The following is a 7,631-nucleotide window of genomic DNA, read 5'->3' on the forward strand; positions in this document are numbered from 1 at the left end:
TTGGAATACTCCGCTCCCTCATCGTTCGTCCCCCTTTGTATCAATACTCTCTTCCCACACCAATAATAGCAATACTTCTTTCCCCCAATGTTCGAATACTCTTATCCCTCATCCTTCGTCCCCGATTGTATCAATACTTTCTTCCCTCACTGTAATATCAATACTCCTTTCCCTAATGTTCACAAATTCCTGTCCTTCATCCCCTTCCCGTAAAAGTTCAAATACTCCTTTCCCTCGTCCCCCTTCTCCTGAGTTCACAAATTCTCATCCTTCATCCCTTCCCAATTCAAATACTCCTTTCCCTCATCCCAATAATCCCCCTTTCCCCTCTCGCACCTTCTTAGCTCCCTTCCTAGTCCCCTCTCTTCTCATCCCTATCCCATTCCCACATCCTTTTCCATCCCCTTCATAATCCCACCTTCCTTCCAAAAGCCTTCAATCCCTCTCTCTCTTATCCTCCCTTTTCCCAAGCTCTTCTTATCCTTCATCCCTTCTAAAATACTCACCTTCTAGCCTTCCTTCCCTTTCCTTTCTATCCCCCCTTCCTTCATCCCTCATAGACGCCCCCATTCCCCCTCCTTCTTAAAATCTATATCCTCTCTAGTCCCCCTTTTCTGCTTCAGCATCGTCGTCGTCTTCTTCTCCTATCCTGCCAATCCTCTCTGCTCCTTCATAATACTCACCTTATCTCTCATCCCTTTCTAGTCCCCCCTTTATCCTTCCTCTTAATCTCTTCCATCCCCTTTTAGTACACTCTTATCCTTCATCCTTATTCCGTGTACTCCCATCCCTCATCCCTTTTCTAAAATGTTCCCATACTCCTGCCCCTTATCCCTCTTCTATAATATCCAAATACTCCCATCCCTCATCTCCTTTTTATAATGTTTCCATACTCCTATCCCTCATCCTTTTTTTATAGTATCCAAATACTCCTGTCCCTTATCCCTCATCCCCCTTTATAAGTAACACCCCCAATTTCCCTCCATAATGTCCCTTAATCCCCCATCTTCTTCTATTCCCTTTTTTCTAATATCCTCAGTTTCCCCTCCCAAATCTTATCCTCCCTAAGAATGTCCCTTTTATTAAAATACTTTCCAAATCATCTAATCTCTTTCCCCGCAGTATCAGACAAATAAATAAAAAATACATCATCTCAGCAATAAAGAAATACAAAAATTATCTCAATAGTTCTATCTAAATAATTACAAATCAATAGTAGCACCCGTGAAAATCTAAAAAATGCAAAATCACACTGGAAATGTCCCCCTAAATCTACTACACACTTTAAGTCAAACAATAATCTCCCCTTTACATCAAAATTCAAAGTTATTCAATTTCCCAATAGACTGTCAAATCATCAAAATACAAATCACTTTAGTTTCTCTATCTTCCCTACATCCCCAAATTTCCACAGTGCATCCTGACCCTCACAATACAATTTAATAATCAATATATACCACCCTCTAATGTGTCACTTTTTTTTAAATATCTAAACTATCCTCTAATTATAAATAAATAAGAGTACATGTCTTTATTCACACTTTACTCATCTCTCAATTTAATGCAGACCATGTATCTCTTCTTCATTCATAGAAAAACCAATAATATCCAATCAGTAAATACTAAATTTACAAAATACAAGCTCTAAATCAGTCATAATACTGCGGGGAATGTTTCCAAAAATATAGACAATACCTATAAAAAGTTACTACATTTCCACAATATAAGAAAAACAGTGTAAACCCAATCCTCTCACAAATCCCAGAACACCACTTTCCTATTCATCGGGTAACAGGTTTAGAAATAATCTCACACAAAATCCTTCAATTCTGCTTTTATTAGTTGCAGTCAGAAGAAACACCCTTCTTTTAGTTCTAAAAGCTTCTTAAAAAATAATAATAATAATAAATAATATACACTTACTAAATATACCACCACTCTAATGTATCACCTCGACAAGTACTCTTTCGACTCATCAAAAGTAATACAAAAAGAGTCACAAATTTAATAAATATAATATCCAGTTAGTAGAATACAAACAGAAATGTTATCAAAAATCAGTTAAATAATACATAAACCATAGAAAATTAGTTGTTTCAATTTTAAATTTCATCTTTTATCAAAAATAACACTTTTCATAATCATCAAATCGAAAACACACTCATTTCCTATCTAGGAACGAAAAGTTTCGTTGCACTTTTACTAAATTCATATGTTTCTCTCAAAAATTCATTAAGAAACTAGTACTCTTCAATGTACTTTCAAATCTTTCCATTTATTTATCCCTTAACCCCTTTTACAATACAAAAGAATCCACCATTTCTACTTACACGAGCCATGAGCAATGCTAAAGAACCACACAATATCAAAAACTGTACTGTACGAGTACCAATTACACATCTACTCGACTCTCAAATTTAGAGGAAAAAGTACAATTCACTTTTCGTTCCTCACAAAATACTCTTCTTCTCAAATCCCTCGACCTATCACTACTTCTTACTTTCATCACTTACCTACCATTGGGTCCTTCCATTTCTCCCTTTTCCTTTCTCAGTTCCTGTATGCATTTCATCTGTTTTCTCACAAAATTAATTAAGGAGCTTCAAACCTCCAATGCTTTCTTGAAGACATTGTCCCCTCGACTTATCTCCTGGCACCTATCATCAAATGCAAGTGTTCCGAGTACTTCATCCTTCGGAATCTGAAACAATGACAATTCATTGCACCTAGTCCCATGAGACACCACATAATAATCTTTCGAATCCATCCCTCCTCAGTCATAATACCTACTTTCATACCTCGGAATGTGCAAATTCTCAAACTATGCAAATCTAAAATACAAATAATCCTCAAATACTTCCAAAAACACCTTTACTTGTTCCACAAATACCTCCATCCGCACACCCTGACAAAGTACGATGGGGTTATGTCCGAGGTGATGGAGCCATGGCTCGTATAACCTCAGTTCATCTTCGAGAATGTTATGTGGAATCCTTCGACCAATTCCAATTTACACCAGTGGGTTACTTCTTGTCCCCAGTTTTAAAAAATTACTTCCGAGACAATCGACACACGTAATCAAAGCCCCAAGGAACGAATTGGGGCAGTGTGCAATTATCACCCCACACAAGTTCTCGACAATGTCTTCAAAAGTATCAAAGTTCTGGTAAACTTCAACTTTCAAATGAGTGGACCGCGTTTTCCACAATTATTATCAATGTTTTAAACAATTACACTTCTTTTCTTAAAAAATTGCCTAAATTTTCAATCGAAATCTTCAAACTTAAAAATAGTAATAAATAAATTAATATAACCTCACTCCACTCTGTCATTCCAAATCGCATGATCGAATTGCGACTTACTTCTCATCTTCTATTTCTCTCGTGTAAATTACCACAGCTGACTCCTAATGCTAACCTAAAATTCGTCAATCGAAACCCGCCAAGAATTATACACCTACAGTAAATGTACAGTGTTGGGGAAATAACTTTGCTACTTTTCTACTTCCTATTTTAATCGTGGTTAGTTCCGGTTAGCCGTTCTAATTTTCTAATTCTAAATAATAATTCCTCAATTTACAAACAGTTCTCTTTCCTGTTCAAAAGAACTCTTCGTTCCAAATAATGTTCTCGATCGTCGGTTAAATTTGACAAAGTTATTTCCCTATACCCTGTACAATTCAAGTAGAACCTACGTCCTAACAGTCTATTTCACACAAGACTAAAGCACTAATAAATTTCTAAAATAATACAAGTTATATCTCACCCACACAGTACGTGAACTACACAAAGAATCTACTACTATACGAAACGCAGTATAAAATACTAATCAATCATAAAATGTAGTACAAATTTGGAAAAGTAAACGAACAATTCCCTACCTCTCTTTTTCTTAACTTTCCCAATTCTAATAAATCCTTTAGAACCGTAAAAGTACCTACTAGTAGTGCCAGTTTAGTGTTACCCCAATAATTTGCACACGTGGCCCACTTGTGTGCAAATTATGTGAGGCATCTTAAAAAGGCCCCTTCAGCTTACCCTCCTCTTCCCTCTTATTCTCTATTAATGTCACATTCACAAAAATTATCCTATATACATAATATCTTAATTTAAAAATCGTTCAAATTCATCTTCCTTTCAATGCTTTCTTAAGAAGACCTTATTCGCTATATCGTTTAAATTCATCCTATCACTTTGCCCACCATATTCAAACTCTCCTCAAAATAAACCGACCCTGTTATACACCTTTTTTCTTATCTCTTCTCTTCTCCAATGAATACTGCACCACAGTGCTCCAATCTCTACTTCTCACTTGACTTGTCCACTGCTGGAAATGCTTTTTTCTTCCAAGTCTTTTTCCAGTTTTTCTCATCTTTCAAAATAAATCTTATCTCCTTTCACCAGTTCCGGCCCTTCCTAAGCCTCTTTCAAATTCTCCCCTTCGCTAAATCTCCCAAGTTCGTCGTCCCTAGTTCCCGTTATATCCCTTCTAACACCTCACAATTTCGGTGAATAAATTTCGTTCACCATTTTGTCCAAGGATCCCCAAGTATTGCTTAAAATCAGACTTTTTTCCAAATATCCTCCGGGAAAAATTCCTCAAATGGCTTTTCTACGCCCTAAAGTTCCTCTACAATTTTAGGAAGCTCCTAGCTGACACATATCTAATGACTACATACTAACACTAATGAAATATAATAATGCAACTTCCCTTATTCTATCCCTCCAAACGTGTTTCTCACAAGTTACCTAATACCCTTATAAATATCACTAATTTTAATATACATATTACATATTCATTTGTTCCTTCTAAAAGCTCTAATTACTTCCCTCTCAAATACATGTACTTTCTTACTCTTATCCTTAAAATTCACAAGAAATAATCTTTACTTTCTTATTAACTACAAATGACCTACTGGCAAATTCTACTTTTCTAATATACATTCCTTCCCACTTTTCTTACATATGCTCAAGTTATCCTTCCATATAATAAATAATGTCCTATTCTTATGTTTAAATCCCTCCTCTTCTTTCGCACCCACCATTTACTTCTAATTCCTATCTTTTCCAATTTCTCTCGAGTTTTGCAGTTTTACATTCTATGTGCATGTTTCTGTTACATTTTTCCACCTACATCCCCTCCCTCAAAAGAAAAATTCCCTAAAAAGTCCTATCCTATGTCCCTACTTAAACTTACTATGAATACCCATAATATCTTAACAGAATTACTTCACCTAGCATATGCATCGACAATTTCAAATACATAATTCCTGTACCTTCACAAAAATCATCAGTACCTTTACACTATGCTTTCCTATCTGATATAAATATTCAAATCTTCTAAACAATTACAAATCATGTACCTAGTTTTTCCTATAAAAAATAATACATCCAATTTACTTTCTATCCTAAATTACTACATCTTTATCCCTAACACTTAAATAATAATCATAATGTAATTCACAATTCCTACAATATCTACTAATTTAAAAATAATATACTTTCCCTATGTTTATAATCTTCAATTTATAATACCCCCTGTTATCTTATCTTTTAAAACAATTATTTCAAATAAGCCAAATAATTCTTATAATGGTGAACATTTCACCATACATTTCCAAATATCAATCAAACACTCTATCTACTGTGCTGTTACAAATTCAAAATAAATTTACCCTTTATAATAATACCATCCTCTAATTAAATACTCTACTTTCTCAAATTTCAATTCCACAATAATCCATAAGTTATGGTACAATTTTTCACACATTTCCTTTTAAATTAATCAAATATCCTTCTGATACATCAAAATAACTAGAAACTAGGAAATTCTTAATTAACTTTCAAAATTAAACTCACAAATTACTTATTAACTACAAGCAAATTCCTATTCTTCTTAACACAAAAAAGCAATCTCGTAATAATCCACTTACTTGCAATCCTCCAAATCTCAGTACCTCCTTCCTTGTGAAAAAATACTTTGGCCCTTTTCTTTTTCCCTTTACTGGGCCCCAATCAGCTTGTTCGATCATTTTCACTTTTGCTGTTCTCGTAATTTCCTACTTCTCTCTTGCCAAAGTTCCATGTATCTATCTAGTGAGCTTCCTCTTTGCTTCCCTTATAAATCTTATTCTTTTTGCTAAGAGGAAATAAATAAACCACTGTCCTTCGATAAAACTACAAAGTACTACCTTGCTATCTTTTTGCCCTTAACTTAAGTTCTTTTGAATCCGACTACTCCAGTGAAAAATCTATCTTTCCTATCCATGAATGTGAGCAATAATCCAACTTTCGATACCAGTTTTTGGTAAAGTTCCTTGTCTATATCTCTGGCCCCTCCGTCATTGGTGATCAGTCGAGGGAATCCACTATAATCTTAATGGTTCAATCTTTTTATGTCAAATCTGTGGGGCAACCCACCTTCTTTCTTCCTAATTTTTAGGTTAAACGTTCGGTCCTTCCTGCTAGGTTTTCTGTTGAAGAACCTCACTACTAATCTGGTGCTCGTAAACCTAAAAGGTATTTGCAATGTTACCAATAAACCTTTGTTAAGTTAAGAAGGTTTAGTTTCTTTTATACGCGAAAACAGTATCTCTGAGACTGCGAACTCAGGGTGGTCCTTCATAATCGATCAATCCAGTCCACGATCTACGCAATTCACGGTTATCGTATCGAAAGGGGTGAATCGACCCAACCACGTACACGCGCCAAATTTGGACCTAACAATGTATTGTAGGAAAAGTTGCTAAAGTCGCTACCAACGCCGGAGTCCAAAGAACTGTTCGTAGACCGGCGTTGGAAGAAAACATATTAGATGTCGTATTTGAAAATCCTTCAACTAGCGTTAGAAAATTAGCAAGCCAATTTGTTACCTCTGAGAAGACGGTATTTAACGTTCTTAAAGAGCAACTGTTGCATTCGTATCATGTTCAAAAAGTTCATGATGATCATGATGATCTTCCACGTCGATTAGAATTCGCAAACTGGATGTTACAACAACACACGAATAACAATAACTTTATCGGAAATATTTTGTTCTCTAACGAAGAAGGATTTATCAGAAACGACATAATTAATTCGCACAACTTACACACTTGGTCCGCTGAAAACCCTCATTCCACTGTTATTGGCAAATATCAGCACCAATTCAATTCAATTAATATACTATATATAACATCTTTATTTCATTATGAAATAGGCTATCGACCGTTGTGGTCTTTCTGCCTGTGCAATAGATTAATTTTATAATTAATTGTATTATATAGCTTAATTATACCTATACTACATGCTTGTCATAATCTGTGTCACCAGGAGTACTCTTAATTTAGCCAGTATCAATATAAGAAAGAGGCAAAAACCTGAAGGAATGAATTCCTTTAATTATTAAGATATTCCAGTAATGTGGATTCTGGAATATCGAAGGGGATATGGGAAGGTATATCGGGATTGTCTATCTGATATTATGAGTGAAAGAGGACTCAGTATAGTCCAGTTGTGTAAATTTATTTTTCCATTTTGTTTGTAGTAGCGTCAGTTTCTCAGTTATTTGTGTCATTTGTATCTTTTCGTACAGGTATTCGTTTGAAGGGTTGTGTAGGGGGTTATGGGGGCTGTTTAATTTTTGTTATTAGT

At 35.1% G+C, this 7,631-nt stretch overlaps 1 long non-coding RNA gene across 2 annotated transcripts; it reads right to left on the bottom strand.

Annotated features, from left to right (window-relative positions):
* Nucleotides 1–1,757: 1,757 nt before the first annotated feature.
* On the bottom strand, nt 1,758–6,350 carry LOC136418960 (uncharacterized). Of its 2 annotated transcripts, none has more exons than XR_010753021.1 (3): nt 6,191–6,350; nt 5,933–6,138; nt 1,758–2,701 (listed from the first exon to the last, which is right to left on the bottom strand). It is a non-coding gene; the product is annotated as an uncharacterized lncRNA (long non-coding RNA). The 2 variants fall into 2 exon arrangements; XR_010753022.1 differs by lacking the exons at nt 5,933–6,138; nt 6,191–6,350 and adding exons at nt 2,791–2,831; nt 2,891–3,389.
* Between the last annotated feature and the right edge of the window lie 1,281 nt (nt 6,351–7,631).

The sequence above is a fragment of the Euwallacea similis genome, unplaced genomic scaffold (genome assembly GCF_039881205.1).
Source record: "Euwallacea similis isolate ESF13 unplaced genomic scaffold, ESF131.1 scaffold_51, whole genome shotgun sequence".
NCBI classification, from domain to species: Eukaryota; Metazoa; Arthropoda; class Insecta; order Coleoptera; family Curculionidae; genus Euwallacea; species Euwallacea similis.